The 19,927-nt window shown below is 41.1% G+C and overlaps 1 protein-coding gene across 9 annotated transcripts in view; it reads right to left on the bottom strand.

The window, feature by feature from the left end:
• The window catches only part of fars2 (phenylalanyl-tRNA synthetase 2, mitochondrial), a 612,336-nt gene that overhangs the window by 562,658 nt on the left and 29,751 nt on the right, over positions 1–19,927 (bottom strand). The window contains exon 1 of one of the 9 annotated variants that reach the window (XM_072510011.1): positions 15,487–15,582. The exons of the other annotated variants lie outside the window; for them this stretch is intronic. The gene's annotated coding sequence lies outside the window, so the exon portion shown is untranslated. Of the gene's footprint in view, positions 1–15,486; positions 15,583–19,927 lie in introns of those variants that run through there. 9 annotated transcript variants of the gene reach the window in all.

Raw genomic sequence — 19,927 nt, 5'->3', positions numbered from 1 at the left:
ATCTGTACTTATTTGGGCGGGAAGGAATCCCAGAATCAACAGCATTCTACTCCAAAGGGATAGACACTTAGATTCATAGATACATAGAAGATAGGAGCAGGAGGAGGCCTTTTGGCCCTTCGAGCCTGCTCCGCTATTCATCACGATCATGGCTGATCATCCAACTCAATAGCCTAATCCTGCTTTCTCCCCATAGCCTTTGATCCCATTCTCCCCAAGTGCTATATCCAGCCACCTCTTGAATATATTCAAAAAGGGGGCTTGGCTGTCCCAAATTTGTTCTATTACTGGGCTGCTAACATCCAAAACATTTTATTATGGATCAGTGACCCCGATTCTATTTGGGGCCAAATGGACGCGCTTGCACAACTTCTGCTCTCCTTTCCATAGTTCCTGCACCATTGCCTTTTTCTCCTGCTAAATTTCCTCAAACTCAGTTGTGGTCTCCTCTCTTAGGATTCGGAAACAATTTCAACAACATTTTAAATTCCTTTCCCTGTCTTCACTGGCCCCTATTTGTAACAATCACCTTTTCTTACCTTTTGGGTTAGATCCAACATTTAAATCTTGGAAAGCAAGAGTGTCAAAACCAAAATCAGACCCTAGCCATTCCATTAGAGCAGGAAAAGTCAGGTTACAAATTTCTATGTGCTTACCACATTACATACCAATTGATACCAATGATCATCAACAATAATTAATAGGAAGAATATAAATACATCCGTTGAGTTTTCATCCTCTTCCATCCCTATCTAGGTACAATATCTACCAGTCCAGCCAAGAATATGTAAATCTAATCCAGATGGATAACTGAAATAAATGTCATAACTTTAAGTATCAGTTCAAATTGAGACCCTACGCAGGTCCCCAGCATGGAATTCGATACTCCACATTTTATGATGCATCTGATGAATTTCAATTCATCTGAAATTACCAGAATTTCATGTTTTTATTGCAACATATTGTGTATTCAAGATTGTTGTGTATGGGTTGTCAAGTCTGACTAAGGCTTGCATGTTGAAACCCTGTATGTTGATACTCATCGTTTGAATTTTATAAGGAAGAAATACATTTGAAGAGATTCTGTTTCCCAAATCATTTGGGATTCATAAACATAATCTTTCATCTTCTTTCCAATTGTAGACAGCATTTCCCGTTCACTGTCATGTGGGACACACAAGGTCAGATTTCATGAAGGTTTTTAAAGGGACAAACTGTCTCTGTCATGATAAGTAGATTAAAGGAAAAGATATGAAAAATTAACACACAAATATTATTGACATCTAAACCCCTGATAATTTAAAACTGTGCAATTTTTTTTCTGCCGGAACAATTTGAATCCTCAGTTGGGAAAAGTAATTGAGTAGTCAGGGCACATTCCACAGCAGCCGACAGAAGCCAGTTTGTTCACAAGCCATCTGCAGTGTACTTCTGCTTGTGACCATACAAGAGGTTCATAATGTACTGTGCATGTCAGAGCGTTGTTCAAAACCTAATGTAAAAATTGATCATTTAAAAGAAGAAAAAAGGTGGGGGGCATCAAAGGAAGTAGCATGGGCAAAGTAAAACTACAACCCTAAAGATTCTCCATAAATAGTGAAGCAAATATTTTTATGTACATGAGGCGCATCATTTATGCTCTGCAGTGTGAATTTATCAAAACAAATCAACTAAAAATCTGCAATTGTTTATGCCTTTCAAACAAGGGGGCCTCTGGGAAACATATACCTTGTTATTTGTTCTTGGTATCGTTTATCCATTACAACATTTATTAACTAGTATGTTTAATAGGAGGCTGCACTGCTTCATCAGCAACTAAGCGAAAGAGAAATAACAAGGAACATTTTAAAATTCGAAAAGTGTAACTCAGATCCCCTATTTTCTGTCCAATACCCAACACTTTCTAACAACAGCAGTGTGCCAAAGAATGAAACAATAAAATATGTATTGTGTTGGATCATTTTAGCCAGAAAATGGCATGCTTCAATGACAAAAATTGTAACAGCATCAACTTGACACCTACCCAGAAAAAGTCCAACTCGAAATGTGACTCACTTTGTGGGAAAACTGCAGGGACAAGTCAACTCAGAATGCATTAACATACAACATCACAAAGACGCATGTTTGGAACAACAAGAATGCTGAACAGATTACTGAGGAGTACCATTTTTATTTGTTATTCACTTGTATGCTCACTTTTGAGACATTTACTTATTCTCACTTCTTTAGAATATGTATTGAATTTGATGAGACCATGGACTATAACTTGTAGATCACAATTTCAAGCAAAGTTTCTAAGAACTCTAAAGACCATGCTATATGCACATCCATCAACTTGACAGCGGAATGACATGTGATAAGGGCACACCCCAACGTTGTTATTCCATAGACACCATTAGAATCCCTACAGTGCAGAAAGAGGCCATTCAGCCCAGCGAGTCTGCACTGAGCCTCCAAAAGAGCAATTCTACCTTGGCCAATTCCCCCGCCCTATCCCCGTAACCCCGCACATTAATCATGGTCAATCCACCCCACCTGCACATCTTTGGAATGTGGGAGGAAACCGAAGCATCCGGAGAAGACCCACGCAAACAAAAGCAGTGATTTACTTGTACTTCTTTCAATTTAGTACACCATATTTGTTGTTCACAATGTGAAGCATAGACTGGGTGGCCACTTTGCAAAACACATTGATCGGTCCGCAAACATTACCCAATGCATCCAATTGTTTGTCATTTTAGTTCTCCACTTGGCTCCCACTCTGACCTTTCTGCCCATGACCTGCAACAGTGTTCCAATGAAGCTCAACACACTCTTGTTGGACATCACTTCATCTTTTGTCTCGAACTTTACTGCCTTCTGTACTCAGTATGAAGTTCAACAACTTTACATCATTATCTTTGCCTCCTTCTTGTTCTTTTTTTTTGCTGACATGTTTCTTTACCTTTTCATGTTGCATTCTGCTATATAGCTACTCACATGTCACCTTGACACAACCATTCTTTGTTTACTACACCCATACCACTCTTTTTGGTCTTCAAATCTTCAAATCTTTTGTCAGTGAATTTCTCCTGCCTTTCACCTCATCGCAGATCTTTGTCTTTTGTTCTTCTCATCACCTATCCCATTGGTTTAAAAAATTGTATGTTTCTATCTTTCTCCAGTTAGGATGATGGTCATCAACCTGAAATATCAACTCTGTTTCTTTCCACAGATGCTGTCTGGCCTGCTGAGTATGTCCAGTAGTTTTTATTTTTATTTTGCATCCCCTGAATCCTAATATTTTATTTTTAACAACATTTACCCATTTCAAATAAAGTCTTTGATAACCTGTGGACCATAAAAATAAGGCGGCACAAGGAATACTTTTCTTTATTGCTAAGCCAAAGACTATAAAAATAGAGAGGCTGTGTTCAAATTGTATGGCATTAAGGCTGCACTTGGAATACTACATACAGTTCTGATTACTGCTTTACAATGTGATCCCAATAAAGAGGGAACAAATGAGATTTACAAGGATGTTGTCAAGAATGGAGAATTTTGGCTATGAGGAAGGACTGGATAGGCTGGGGTTTCTCTGGCTGTGGGGAGATTTAATAGAGATGTATAAAATTATGAGGGGTGCAGATAAAGCGGATAGAAAGGACCTATTTCCTTAAGCAGAGAGTTCAATAACTTGGGGGGCATAGATTTAAAGTAATTGGCAGGACGTTTGGAGGAGGATTCTTTTCAGGGGTTGGTGGGGGTTTAAACCTCACTACCTAAAAGGATGACAGAAACAGAAACAACATTTTGTAAGGGCCACGAAGAATCCAGCACGAGTTTTAAGGATACAAAATAATAACGTTCATTTACTATAACAATATATATATATATATATATATATATAACAGTAGCAGTAACTTCCCTTGCTACTTCTCCTTCCTGCTGGTTCCTGAACTGGCCAGCTTATTTATACTAGGAGTTTCTCCGCCCCCCTCATTGGGGAAGTTCATACTCCCATAGGATTGTGGGATAGTCATTAGTCCCCAGCCAATCGTAAGTAGGCAGGTTATAACACAACATTTAAAAAATACTTGGAGCACAGTGGTCTATAGGGTCAAGGGCCAAGTGCAAAAATCAAATGGCCTTCTTCTGTGCTATCAATTTATTTGAACTGTTTAGACAGATACTCCACCTACCACCACCAAACTCTGACAATACTTCATCTGCTATAACTAACAATGGCACAACCGTAAAAGTTTACCTGCCTCAGGAGTACAATCTCCAGATATGTCTGCATTGACAGCTGGGTGGCAAGCAGAATTGCCAGAGCAAAGTCAGTAAATTTGCCAGTTTACACAACAGACTGTGAAGGAAACAGGTATCGGATTCACAGCAAACATACATAAAGCTCTGGCAATGCCTTCCTTCCAATTTGCCTGTGAAACATGGACTAGCTACTCTAGACATGTTAAGCAGTTGGACAAGTTCCATGTACAATGTATTTTCAGAACATCATGGGCATTCAATGGTTTCTTTCATCTGTGTTTGATTATGCTAGTCTGATAACTGATCCTTGTATGGTGCCTGATTGCTTAAGCCTGTTGGTAGAGCTAGAGAGTTAAGGATTCTGAGAAAGTTCCAGAAAGGATCTGGTGCTCCCTGCAAAGACCATGAGCGGCATTTTCTGGTCCTGCCTAACGGACTTTCCAACAGTCCATCAGATTTTCCGTCCTGCCAGTGATGAATCCCACGGCAAGCGGGACCAGAAATTTTGCCCCTATGTATGCTGAAATCCTATAAATTCAAAGATATTTGAGATCAATAGGATACACAGCAACCCAACGCATACATCACAATAAGCATCAAATGGGAGGACAAGTGCCCAACACAGAGGTACTTCAAAGAGACAAATGTCTGGAATTGAAGCACTCATCATCAGAGCTCAGCTCTGATGGAGTGGGCATGTAGCAAGTATGACTAAAGATAAATCCCTAAGGCAGTCTTGTATTCACAACTTAAACTTAAACACTGCCTGCAAGGTAGGTTGAGATTAAACTTCAAAGACTCCTTGAAGACAAGCCACATGGCGGCATGCTCCCACCATGAAGTAATAGATGAAAATACATAAGAACGAACTACCTCGAGGCAATCTGAAGTAGTGGCGTTGCTTCCTTTCACCAGCAAAGAATACAGGCAGTTAAGGGCAAAAGGCAAGCTGGAAAGGCTGGGCAGCCCCTACAAAACCAGACAATTTGTCCCTGCCCGCATTGTGGAAAGTTGTGTATGTCTGCAATCGGGCTCCACACCCACTTTAGAATGCACAACAGATGACTGGACTCACACAAAAAATGGCCTTCTTCGATAACGAAGGGAAACCATCAACAACAACAATTGAACCCTTAAAGAGGAGACCAGCTAAAAATAAATTTCAAGATGCCTTAGAGAGGAAGGCAGAATTGCTTTAGAATAAAAGTACATAGGAGCAAAAGATATCGACAACCAAAGTATAATACAGCATTGTTGCATTTAGATTTTGTTTTGTCCCAGATAAAACTAATATTTGTTAATCCAATCAGATCGAGTGTCAGTTTGGCTCAGTTGGGAGTACTATCAAACAAAATCAGAAGGTTGAGAGCTGAGCATCAATTCAGCGATGTAATCTCTAGCTACAATCTAGTACGGGACGGACGATATGGTGCATTTCTGGAGGTGATGTCTTTCGGATAATATGTCAAACCAGGGTTCATGCCACTTTAGTGGTTTAGGATACACAGATAAGGGCACTTCATGTTAAAAGATCATGTAACATTATGGGAAAAAGAGCAGGAAGTGCTGTTCCAATTCCCGGGCCAACTTTCCTCCCTCAACCTACAATTAGACAGAGCTCTGCTCATTGCTGATTATTGTCTATGACCCCTTTCAGGGCACTGAATGGACACCAGGTGAGGACAGGATCGGAAACACTTTCTCTTCCTCCATCTGCCAGTCAGTTGAGCAGCCTGACAACATTTGCTGGCATGTCTCACACATGAATAATGGGCATTTAACTGAGATATTCAAAGGTGATTAGAATCTGTGGAACTCTATCCAAGCAATGCCATCAGGAGGAGAGAAAATTGTCAGAGGCAAAAAAAGCTTATGATTGCATTAATATTGTTACTTTCAAATCCGCTGCTGCTGTGTCACTGATTTCATCTGATACACACAAAGCTTTGCTTTTCATAATCTAATCTGAACTGAAAAACTGTTACATCTCCAAGTAAGGCACCTCATGCCAAATCTTTCTTGATTGTTCAATAATTGACACTTACATACATGCCAACCAAAGATTTCATGTACAAAATCACTGTTTTAGAGTCAGTGTCTGCTTGTCCTGGTTTGGAGTGCCTCCCCAAGCACTATTCTTCTACCTGATGCTAAAGCAGCTATAGAAGATCAAATTCTGCGGTACACTGTGGTTGGAAAATCTGTTTTGTGGCATGAGGAATTCTCAGACACATGCATCAGAATTCCATTTCACAAACAGAAGGTAGAAGGTAGCAAGGGATAAGTACTAAGAAGCCCGCCTTTGAATCAGAAAGTCGTGGGTTAAAGCTCCACAACAAGCTTTGCGCACGTAATGTAGACTGACATATCAGTAGTAACAGAGTGAGTTCTGCGCCCTCTCTGAGGTGCCACCTTTTGAATGAGAGTCAAGTCAATTAAATGTCACAGGTAGGTGTAAAAAAAAAAATTGCACATTTGAGGATAAATATGGGAGTCCTCCTGTGCCCTGGCCAACATATATCGCTCAATCAAAGTCATTAAAAACAGATGATCTGGTTATTTATCTCATTGATATTTTGGGGATCTTGCTGCACACAAATTGGCTGACATGTTTCCCTACATTACAACAGTAACTACACTTTAAAAGAACTTACTTGATTATGATGCTTTGAGATGCCCTGAGGTCTTGAAAGGCACTACGTAAATGCAAGTTTTTTGCTAAAAGGGATGTCACTGTGAATGAGGTTGAGGGATGGGGAAACCAAAGCGATTGCTTGCACATACTAAGGTTAAGAGAATACCGACACCAACGGAGTGGGGAATGGGTGAAGTATCACAAAATCAGATTATCTGGTTGTTTATCTCAGTGATGTTTTAGAGATCTTGCTGTGCACAAATTGGCTGACATGTTTCCCAGCAAGACTTGTTATGTTTCTAACGAATGGGAAAGAGTGAAGAGGATTAGAATGAATTTACATGGAAAAAATACTGTTCATACCTTGGAGAAAGGAACAAAGCTTGTCAGCATGAATATGGGGAGCTAGGAAGCTGCCCTATGTGAATTGGGGAAGGAGGAAAAAGGGACAGTGTCAATAAAATCAGGATGTAGAGGGAGTACAGTGCCATTTTGAACTGAGCAGGAGAGGAGTGTCAGGCTAAACTGCAAGAGAGAGAGCAGACTGACAACTAACATTTGAATTTATGTAACACCTTTAAGTAGCAAAATAGTCCAACGTATCTGACAGCATGAACATGCATGGGAAGAGGGAAAAGAGTAATAGTTGCAACAATTGGAGATGAATACTAGCATGTGGTGAGAAGGAGATGGGGTGGGGAGAGAGAGAGATTTGCTGGTCCATGGGAGAGTAGAGAACCATCACGAACTAGGAGAAATGCGTCAATCTTAAAAGCTACCTTAAAACAATTTAATAAATTAGGTTCAGCAGCAGAGTACTATCGCAGGTCCACAAAGCCCATATTTCCATAAGAAACGAGGGCAATTATTTGCAAATTTTGCCATTGCATCCTGATTTACAAAAGTGAGGGGTTGTTGGGTACCTGCACCTTAAATTAGGATAAGCCAGTGCTCCATGGCAACTTTCGTTTAATCATAGGCTGTTGCCTATATCCTGGGATATATTTGAATGCGCAGTCATTTTGAAGCCTTGTTCCTTGTTTGCCATATTTTGCTTGTTTTCTATGTTGGGATGTTTGTAATAGTGTGAAAGAAATTGAAATAATGTTTATGGAAAATTAGAAATGCAATTTAATTGACAATCTGAAGGGTGTGGAATGTAGCCAAATTTGCAGTGCTCCTTTAAATTCTAAGTGCTGACACTGTCCTGGATGCAATTAGAAACTGACATCTGCAGATGACACAAAGATTTGCCGGGTGGTTAACCGTGAGGTTGAGTGTTTTGGGTTACAGGAAGATATAGACGGGATGGTCAAATGGGCAGAAAAGTGGTTGATGGAATTTAACCCTGAAAAGTGTGAAGTGATACCCTTTGGAAGGAGTAATGTGACAAGGAAGTATTCAACGAATGGCAAAACACTGGGAAGTTCCGAGGAACAGAAGGACCTTGCCGTGTTTCTCCATCGATCTCTGGAGGTAGTAGGGCAGTTTAATAGGGTGATGAGAAAGGTATTTGGGACACTTGCCTTTATCAATTGAGGCATAGATTACAAAAGCAGGGAGGTCATGTTGAATTTATATAGGACTCTGGTGAGGCCACAGCTGGAGTACTGTGTGCAGTTCTGGTCGCCACATTATAGGAAGGATGTGATTGCACTGGAGGGGGTGCAGAGGCGATTCACCAGGATGTTGCCTGGAATGGAACATTTAAGTTATGAAGACAGGTTAGATAGGCTTGGGTTTGTTTTCGCTGGAGCAGAGAAGATTGATGAGCGACCTGATTGAGGTGTACAAAATTATGAGAGGCGTGGGCAGGGTGGATAGGAAGCAGATGTTCCCCTTAGTTATAAACGGACACAAGTTCAAGGTCAGGGGCAGGAGGTTTAGGGGAGATTTGAGGAAAATCTTTTTTACCCAAAGGGTAATGGCGGTCTGGAATGCACTTCCTGGGAGGGTGGTGGAGGCAGGTTGCCTCATATCCTTTAAAAAGTACCCGGATGAGCACCTGGTACATCATAACATCATTGCAGTGTTAATGTAAACCTACTTGTGACAATCAAGATTATTATTATAACATTCAAGGATATGGGCCAAGTGCTGGCAAATGGGATTAGATAGGCAGATCAGGTGTTTTTCATGAGTCGGTGCAGACTCAATGGGGCGAGCGGCCTCTTCTGTGTTGTATTATTCTGTGATTCTATGATATTTATGAATAAAATTGTGTAATTTGAAAATAGCAGTAGGCTGCATCCTTTTTTTTGGCAAGGAGACGTTATTAGCCATTAGTGATCATGAAATGTTTCACAACTGGACACAACCAGAGCTTAACAATGAAATGTGCCAGTGAGAAACCTTCAAAGTAAAATTCCTGTGATTTATTTTTATCAGGCAATTCCTTAGCGATATTTTAAAAGCATTATGACTGGAATGCGTGACATGTTTTTTATGCATTTAAATTGTTGATCAAATGTTGTAGAAAGAATAGTCTACCTATTCAAATATTTCAAAGTTTCAAAGAAGAAGATATAACAAAGTTAGAGAAGTGCCACCAGTCTTATACCAGAGATTTTGGACGCGATTTAACAGGACAAGAACAGAGCCCAGTTTCGGACACATTTAGTGGGTGTTTTTCGGCGCTATTTAACGGAACTTTGCCTTTTTTTGGTCTTGGCAGGGAATGCCCTGCTGAAGTCGCACTTTTCTGCACTGACGAGTTGAAAGACGACTGAAAATTCAACCCCCCCGCCCCCCTCAGTCATCCCATCGTGGCCTCCAGATATCCCACTGCACCCAACTTACCTTTACGGGATGGTCGAGCCATTGAGCCCCGCCCCCCCTCCTTCCGCCGCCTCTATGGGTAGGGCACCCCTGGGCCCAATCACTGGCATGGCCAACCTGGCACCTGGGAACATTGACACTGCCAGCCTGGCAGCATGGTGGCACAATAGTTAGCACTGCTGTCTCACAGCGCTGAGGACCCAAATTCGATCCCGGCCCCGGGTCACTGTCCATGTGGAGTTTGCATTCGCCCCGTGTCTGTGTGGATCTCACCCCCACAACCCAAAAAGATGTGCAGGGTAGGTGGATTATCCATGCTAAATTGCCCCTAAATGGAAAAAACTAAGTGGGTACTCTAAATTTTTAAAAAAGGACACTGCCAGCCTGGCAGTTCCAGCTGGGCACCATGGCAGTGCCAGAGTGGCAGTGTCAAGGTGCCTAATGCCAGTGTGGGTGCCAGGATACCACCCTGCCAATAGTCCGACCATCCAGGGGTCTCTAATAGCCTGGGAGACCGCCCCCCCCATCCAGATGCTGTGACGCCTGGTACACATTTGTGGAAACCGTGCTAAACGGAGAGGCCTCCCCAGTGAAGTCGTTAGGTCCCAGGCGCTGGTTGAATCTGGTGCAGACATATTTAAATTAATCTAATGAATCACTTAAATATGTTAATCTGGATCTCGCTCAGCGAGGGCAAGATGCAGATCGCAATGCCTCGCGAGATTCTATTGAATCTCGCAAGAATTTGAGCGTCGCAAATCGCGCGAGAGACCTCTTGTGAGATTCAACAGCCTTGTTGCGAAGTCAGGCACAACCAGGCCATGAAATTGCACCGTATGTTAATAACTGTAAGCTTCGTAAGTATATTTTTAGAGATCCAAAGCTGCTTTAGTGTACAAACAAAATTCAAGTTAATTTAAACACAGACATTTCCTCATTTTTGTCATAAAGCACTATTCGACTATAAATCGTGTACTAGTAAAATGTTTACCATATAAATAAAACAACAGAATCCTTCTCCACCACTTTACTACAAAACACTTTAGCCTACTGAAAATTAAATGGGGGGTTTTTGTTGACAAGATCAAAATGAAAATATAAAAAATAACTGCTTGTTCAGTTTAATTTGTTAACTGTTACTCTAATATATTACCAAGTTAAAAATGCAGATTTAAAATTCAGTTCTTGAAAATAATTCAATATTTGTGGACAAATGCAAAATATTATGTAACAGTACAAAGAACAAAGAACAAAGAAATGTACAGTACAGGAACAGGCCCTTCGGCCCTCCAAGCCCGTGCCGACCATACTGCCCGACTAAACTACAATCTTCTACACTTCCTGGGTCCGTATCCTTCTATTCCCATCCTATTCATATATTTGTCAAGATGCCCCCTAAATGTCCCTATCGTCCCTGCTTCCACTACCTCCTCCGGTAGCGAGTTCCAGGTACCCACTACCCTCTGCGTAAAAAACTTGCCTCGTACATCTACTCTAAACCTTGCCCCTCTCACCTTAAACCTATGCCCCCTAGTAATTGACCCCTCTACCCTGGGGAAAAGCCTCTGACTATCCACTCTGTCTATGCCCCTCATAATTTTGTATACCTCTATCAGGTCGCCCCTCAACCTCCTTCGTTCCAGTGAGAACAAACCGAGTTTATTCAACCGCTCCTCATAGCTTAAAATGAGGAATTGCAACTCATGGGGCACAGTTTTATAAAACCAGTTTGAATCCTAATCACAAATGGTCCAGTAGAAATAGGCTTCCCTCAATAACCAAATTTACGCACTTGACTAGACAGACTCCATATAGTGAGAGCAAAATACTTAATCTTGGAGCAATGCCCAGGTGCATTTGGGAGAAACCAATTGCCTTTCTATAAAGGAACACTTTCTGTAGGTCAACCATGGTGTGACGTGAGCAGGGTCACACCCATTTTGAAGTTCCTGACACTGCAATGGTGGTACTGATCAAATTTAGATTTTAAAACGATGCAGCAAAAGAAAACAGGCAATGTATTTGCAATCGGGAAAAAAAAGTCACCAGAAAACACTTTCCCATTCTTACACTGAGTGGGTATATGAAATAAGGGATGTATACAGATTAAACCTTGCTGGCACTGGAATTGGCTGATAAGATACAAATATGTCAAGCATATTTGAGAACAATTGCAAGTTGTGTTAAATCTGAGGAAAATATTTTACATATAATTATTTTACCTCAAGTCACATGAGCAGTGTACTTAAGGTATTTTTATGGTCTATTGTTTTCTTTTTAAAACAGCAGTGCAGTTCACTGCAATGACTCAATCCCAAACACTACAAAGTAGTGGTTCTCAAATTTGTGTTTGGAGAATCACTGGTAAAGATTGACACGTTCTGACAGATGCCCACACCTAATTGGAGAGGCAGTTTTTAAAACATCTAATCAGGCCAATTCTGACAAAGTCACATTTACTGCCCATCACAAATTACCCGTCTTAAATTGTTGCAGTCCTTATAGTGACAGTTGTCCCATAATGGTGATTAGAAATTCCAAATAAAATGAAGAAGCAATGTTATATATCCAAGTCAAGATGGTGGAGAGAATCTTGTAGGTGATTGTGCTCCCATGATGTTGCTTCTCTTATACCTCTTGGAGCCAAGGTGCTGTGAAAGCAAGGTTTGCAAATTGCTACAGTGCATTCTGTAGAATTTTCATCCCAGAGTCACAATGCACCACTGGTGGAGGAGCTTGATACTGAACTCAGTAGCAGGGATGCTGATAAAGTGGTCTGCTTTTACTTAGATGGCATCAAGCTTCCTGAGTGTCGTAACTGCACCCATTTAGGCGAGTGGTGAGTATTTAATCATGTTTCTGACACTTGAGAAGCTTTGATGGGTCAGGAGATGAACTAATTGTCACAGAGTATCCAACCTCTGTTCAGTTATTGCTCCTATATTGTTGATAAGGCTGCCCAGTTAAGCTTCTAATCAACAGTAATCCTCATATTATTAATAGTGGGGGACTCAGACATAAGGTAGCTGTTGAAGATTAAGGGATGCGGCAGAAATTTATCTTGCTACAGATTATCATCTGGCACTTGCATGGTATGAATGTTACCTATTTGTCAGCTGCAGCTTGGATGCTTTGCAAGTCCTCCTGTAGGCTAGCATGGATGACTTGATTATCAGAGGAGCTGGCTATGAACCGTAACAATGTGGACTTGTGAGCAAATCGCTATCTTCTCAGCTTTTGATAAAAAGGAAGGCAGCTGAAGATAGGTGAGTCAAGGACTCCAAGATGTTTTCACAGCAATCCTCTGAGCTACGATGGCCTGATCCCCAGAACCACAGCAGCTTCTTAAGATTACAGGGATCTGAACACTGGTTATCCATAAGAATGAAAACTTAAAGCCATACGTATTTAAGTTTGCCAAATAATAAAATGCTTCCCTTGGTTGGTTTTTAAAAACTATTTATCTGAGGAAAGCCATAGGAGAAACAGCAAAAGAATTATTCACAAGAATGATCATTATATATTTTATCAGCTCCTTGAGTCAGGAATGGCTGATCATTGTAGGAATTCCTCCCTTTACCTCAATCAGCTTCAGATTTGTGAGGGTCGCTGGTGCCATACTTGGCTAAATGTAACACTGATATCAAGGTCAGTGAATCACAGGCTCATATCTTTGTTTGGATCAAGGCTGTATTGAGGTCTGAAGCTGAATAGTTCTGGCAAAATCCAAACAGACATTGATTAAGCAGGTGAGTAGGTGTTGCTTTATGAAAATATTAATTACTCTTCAATTGGCTAGATTAGATTTTTATTCTTTGTGAAGAGAACAGTTCTGGGAAATTTCCCACATTTTTAGATAGAAACCACTCTGAAAGTTATACTAGAACAGCTTGGTGAGGGGGAAGCAAAATCCTGATCATCAGTGCTACAGCTGGTATGTTGTCAGGGGCCATATGTTTTGCTATAGCTGATGCAGCAAGTAGCTTCTTAATGTCACCCGGAGCTGGACACCGGATATCCATAATGGTAGGAACTTGAAGCCACACATTACACATTAGCAACATTTGGACATGCCACATAACAAATGCTTCTCTCAGTTTGGCTATTTTTCATAATTATTTGGGGAAAACCAGAGGAAACATAGCAAAATAAGCAATCAATATAAAATTTTACATGTGTGTGGATGTGCAAGAGAGAAAATTAATTACTGGGTTAGCTGGTGTACTCATTAAGGATACTGAAAAGTCTATTGAGCCGAACATAGTGAGACACAGAATGCCTATGCTCATCCTAACTCAAGTTATTTTTTTAGAAAAACAAAGGAGTAGAGTATTGAAAGCAAACAAAGCAACACCTGATTATTATTTGCTTTTTATTAGACAACCAGAAAATATATGTCTTCTATATAAGTCGTTGCTCACCAACTTGATCGAGATTTTCGAGGAAGTGACAACGATGATTGATGAAGGTAGGGCAGTGGATGTTGTCTACATGGACTTCAGTAAGGCCTTTGACAAGGTCCTTCATGGCAGACTGGGACAGACTGGTACAGGATCAGAGGTGAGCTGTGAAGATGGATGCAGAACTGGCTCGCTCATAGAAGACAGTGGGTAGTAGTGGAAGGGTGCTTTTCTGAATGGACGACTCTGACTAGCGGTGTACAGAAGAGTTTTTCAAGGATGTTGCCTGGTATGGAGGGCATGAGCTATGAGGAGGTTGGATAAACTCTGTTTGTTCTCACTGGAACGATGGAGGTTGAGGGGCGATCTGATAGAAATTTACAAAATTATGAGGGGCATGGACAGAGTGGATAGTCAGAAGCTTTTTCCCAGGGTGGAAGAGTCAATTACTGGGGACATAGGTCTAAGATACGAGGGGCAAAATTTTGAGGAGATGTGCGAGGGACAATTTTTTACACAGAGGGTAGTGGGTGCCTGGAACTCACTGCCAGAGGAGATGGTGGAAGCAGGTATGTTAGCGAGGTTTAAGGGGCGTCTTGACAAATACATGAATAGGATGGGAATAAAAGGATACCGACCCCGGAAGTGTAAAAGGTTTTAGGTTAGATGGGCAGCATGGTCGGCGCAGGTTTGGAAGGACAAAGGGCCTGCTCCTGTGTTGTACTTTTCTTTGTTCGTTATTTGTGGGGACCTGTGAAATACAGGTGAACGATAGACAGTCTCTTTCCATGTCCTAATTTGAGTTCTTTAAAAAAAAATGAATTTTAAAAGTAAACAAAGCCTTGAATCAACATCTGCTTTGTTGATAGCTGAACAATGTTAACAATATAATGATCAATACTCTATTTGAAAATGATCAGCATTGAATAGAGCTAGTGCTGTTTTTCAGGTTTTTCAACATATTTTGAAATATTTCATGAAGGATAATCAGAACATTTGTCACTACTGTTTCAGTCTGACATGACAGAGATCAAAATGTTCCACAGATAAAAATGTTGCTTCTAAGAACACAAATCTATCATCTAACTGGCTTGGTTTGTGTTTCTGATTCAGCATAATATGAAAATTTAGCATCTGCTCTGATAGATTGAAAATGTAATATCTGTATTTAACCAATAAAATCTAGAAATGCGCCAGATTTAACCCCCAGTTCATTCTTAGTTACCAGACCTCAGCTGAATAGCAGTAGATATAATTTTTTCGGGGGAAGGGAAATACAACACATTGTTATTGGATTATTAATTCAGACCCTTGGTGACAGGAGTTTGAATCCCACCGTAGCAGGTGGGGGAATTTACATACAGTGAATTAACAAATCTGTAATAAAAACTTAGATTCAGGAATAATCATCATGAAACTCACAGATTGCCTTAAAAACTGCTCCAGGAAAGGAAATCCGCCATCTGTCCTCGACCCGGAAATGACAAAAGTACACGCTGCCCAGGCATCCCCTCAAGGTCCTCCTCGCTAACTGCTGGGGACATACCAAAATTGGAAGAGCTGTCCCACAGTTTAGTCAAGCAACAGCCTGATGCAGTCATACTCACCAAATCATGCCTTAGTGTCAAGATTACAGACTCCTCCATCATCTGAGGTAGTGACATAATGATATACAATAGGGAGATCATAGTCCTGGTAAACCTCAACATTGACTTCAAGCCCTGTGAAGTCTCATGGCATCAGGTCAAACACAGGCAAGAAAACCTTCTGCTGCTTACCCTCCTCCGACAGCTGATGAATCAGTGCTCCTACTTGACCAACCCCACTTGGAAGATGCACTGAGGGTAGCTAAAGTACAGAATATAATCTGGGTGCAGGATGTCAATATCCATCCCCACAAGTGGCATGGTAACCCTGGAGGATAGATCTCCCAGACTTCACCTGTAAAAGATGGCGAGAGAACCAACAAGAGGGAAAAACATCTTGTCCTCATCCTGGCCAATCTACCTGTTACAAGTGTTTCAGTCCATGACAGTATTGGTATGAGTAACTACCGTGCAATCCTTTTGGAGTCACAAGTCCTGAGGACTTGCTCCATCATGTTATGATAGATTTCAAAAGATCTAGCAACTCAAGACTGGGCATTCATGAGTTGCTGTGGGTCATCATCAGCAGTTAAATTGTATTCAGCCACAATCTATAATTCCACTGCCCAGCATATCCTTCACTCGACCAATACCATCAAGCCAGGACCCAACCGTGATTCAATGAGTGAAGCAGAGCATGCATGGAACGGCATCAGGCAACGTGGTGAAGCTAAAACACAGGACTACATGAATACTAAACAGCAGAAGCAACAAAAAGAGCTATCCAATCCCACAACCAATGGATCAAATCAAAGCTCTGCAGTCATGTCACATCCAATTGCGAATGGGATTTGACAAATAAACAACCAGCCAGAAGATGAGGCTCCACAAACATCCTGATCCTTAATGATGGTAGAGCTCAGCATGTCAACGCAAATGATAAGCCTGAAGCATTTGCAACCATCTTCAACTAGAGGTGCCAAGTGGATGATTCATTTGGCCTTCTAAGGCAATAATTGTAAATCTGCAGACGTTATTCTCGGCTTTACATTTAATTGCTTTTTATTCTTTCACAGGACTTGAACATCGCTGGTTTGGCCAGTAGTTTTGTTCCCAATGCCTAATTGACTTGAGAAGGTCGTGGTGAGCCATCTTCTTCAACTACTGCAGTCCATACACTGTAGGAACACCCACAGGGCTCTTAAAGAGGGAGTTCATGATTTTTTTCCCAGCAACAATGAAGGAATGCCAATTAAGTTCCAATTCAGAATGGTGCGTAGCTTTGAGGAGAATCTGCAGGTGGTGGTATTCAAATAATAATAATAATGATCATCTTTATTGTCACAAGTAGGCTTACATCGCAATGAAGCTACTGTGAAAAGCCCCTAGTTGCCACACTCCAGCGCTTGTTCAGGTACACTGAGGGAGAATTCAGAATGTCCAATTCACCTAACAGCACATCTTTCGGGACCTGTGGGAGGAAACCAGAGCACCCGGAGGAAACCCATGCAGACACTGGGAGAACTTGCAGACTCCGCACAGACAGTGACCCAGCCGGGAATCGAACCTGGGACCCTGGAGCTGTGAAGCCACAGCGCTAGCCACTGTGCTACCGTACTGCCCCTGCATCTGCTTTCCTTGTCTTACTAGGTGCAGGTTTGGAAGGTGCTATTTGGTGAGTTGCTGCAGTGCATCCTGCCACCGTGCATCGGTGGTGGAGGGAGTGGAGGTTGAAGGTGGTGGACAGGGTGCCAATCAAGTGGGCTGCTTTGTCCTGGATGGTGTTGAGTTTCTTGATTGTTGTTGGAGCTGCACACATCCAGGAAAGTGGAGAGTATTCCATCGCACTTAAATGGTCTGTAGACAGTGGACATGCTTTTGGGAGTCAGGAGATGGAGTCAGGAGGTAGGGAATCAGGAGGTGGGGAGTCATTCTCCATCGAATTTCCAGCTAATAATTATTAAATTATTGAATGAAGGATGGAACAAGGTGAGTTGCTCAAAGGGAAAGAAAGTGCCCAAGGAGTAGAGGTCAAGCAATCTGTGATCTGGTGATAAGTGCCAGAACGCCACCACAATGGTCTTAACAGTGGAAGATGTAGCCAGGCAGGGAATTTTCATCAAGATGTCATCATCCCACTCCAGGTTTCGATCAAGGCCATGTGTTTGATGCAATCATGCACAATTTGGGGCAGATCTTCCGATGCCAACATCAGCAAATGTTGATGTTCACCAATGTTGCGCAGCATGACCGTCTAGAAGTCCTGACTGTTACCCATGTTTGATAATTCCACGGAAAGTTTAAAACTTTAGAGGACAGATTGGCACTGCCCGTGCACCTCCCAGGCCTGCTGCACGATGCTTAACTGGATACTTGCCCGAGGATTGGCCAACTGTTAATTTCTGCTATAGGTAAATGACTAAAGCAGGCCCCATCCCACCACACTCACATGCACCCTCCCATGCACCCCCGAACCTCTAGGCTTCTCACCCCTACCCCTCCCAAAAATCTCACTGAAACACATAACATTCTGAAACGGTTTGACAGGTTAGATGCTGGGATGGTGTTTCCCTGGCTGAAGTATTCTGAATTGTGGTGTCACAGTCTCAGACTAAGGGGAATAAGTGAGCTGTGAATGCTCAGTAATTGAGTATATTCAAGGTGGAGGTCGATAGATCTTTGGCCACTAGGGGGAGCAAGGGATATGGAGCGCAAGAAAGTGGAGGTAGAAGATCTTGTTGAAAGCCATAGAAGACTGGAAAGGCCAATGCCTTACTTCACTGTTTCTTTTAAAGATAAACATTACAAAAAACTACAAGTAGTGATTTTAATAGTAGTGTGAACAAAAGGTAGTTTTGTCTGTCCATGGAACTTTCCTTATTTTTAAACGTAGCAAAAATTTAATTTTCTTTTGCTGGTCATTGTTCCCCTACTTCCATTTAACTTCATACAATCACTCCAATAATTTAGACAAAGAACATCTTGCTGTTAGTGTTTGTCAGACCAATTAAAAAGTGCAGCAAAATTGACACAGTCGCTTGTGACACCTGTAGCTTCCTGTAACCGGCTTAGGAACAGTTTGGGCAAATGATTGAGAATGGGTTTGGCTGAACAAATATGCTTGCACTGGTAAAAACATAAGTGAATAAAACAATCTAAATACTTGCAAAATAAAAAACAGTAAAATAAAAACTATTAAGTTTAATTCTAGTAAACAGTCTGACAACTCCAAAAACTGGAACCCCAGTGTACAGAGCTCACTAATTGTATAAACAGGTGGTGATTGTGTGATTTGGGATATGTTTGCTTGGAATCCTAATAATGTCATTACATTTAAGAAGACATGGATTTCGAGTTATGAAGATTATTGATGATCAAATTGTACCTGAAGCAAACTGGATTTAACAACATGACAAATGATTCAGAATTACCAGGTGATCAATGCCTGGATTACGACAAATGTTGCCATCACCAAGTCAACACCACAGTAATTTAGATACAAGGTGGACTACCTCATTCCCATCTGGTTTGATGCATGTCTCTGGACCAAAGCCCACAAAGGAATTCTGGTGCATATCCTAATTTGTTACTAACCAGTAGACAAATAATTTCACACTCTAATGAACACTACAAAGGAAATCAATAACAGCAACACAGTTTTCTGTTAAATTAAATAGATAACAAACTTCAAGGGGTGATTCTCCTCTCACAGCTCCCATCACCTATTGACAAGAAATGTTTGCTTTTCACTGGGTTCCCCAAGGGCCTGACATTACAAGCACATTATTGGAGGCAATAAATGAAACAAAGGCAAACTTAATGATGAAAAAAAACCTTAACTGGTCTTCTCCACTTCCAGTCAGAGTACATCTGTTAAGTTTCTGATTTTAGTTAAAAATGTTTTTTTTAATGCCACCCCCACCAATAATTCTGCATGATTCGGTAATAATGAACAGCTTCCAGGTAAAATCCATTAGCCAATGTACTTTAAGAAAGGTTTATGTCGAAAGGAAATGTATAGTTTCTTCATTTTAATATATTATAATTTTATAATCTTAGAGATTATCTTCCCTGCACGGGAAGGGTCTATTTAGATCTCTGTTCTCCACATTGTTTTATTTTTCTGCCCCTTACACATAACCTTTGTTTACTTTTAAATATTTACCCATTCCTTTTAAAAAAAAACTAATGTGGATTCTGTTTCCGTCACTGCTTCTGTACCGATTCGACTTCCGTCACACTTTTGTGTAAATAATTCCTCTTAACTTTGCCCTTTG

The sequence above is a fragment of the Scyliorhinus torazame genome, chromosome 6 (genome assembly GCF_047496885.1).
Source record: "Scyliorhinus torazame isolate Kashiwa2021f chromosome 6, sScyTor2.1, whole genome shotgun sequence".
NCBI lineage: Eukaryota > Metazoa > Chordata > Chondrichthyes > Carcharhiniformes > Scyliorhinidae > Scyliorhinus > Scyliorhinus torazame.
Note: the sequence above shows the minus strand (reverse complement) of the source record. Positions and strands in the feature narration are given on the sequence as shown.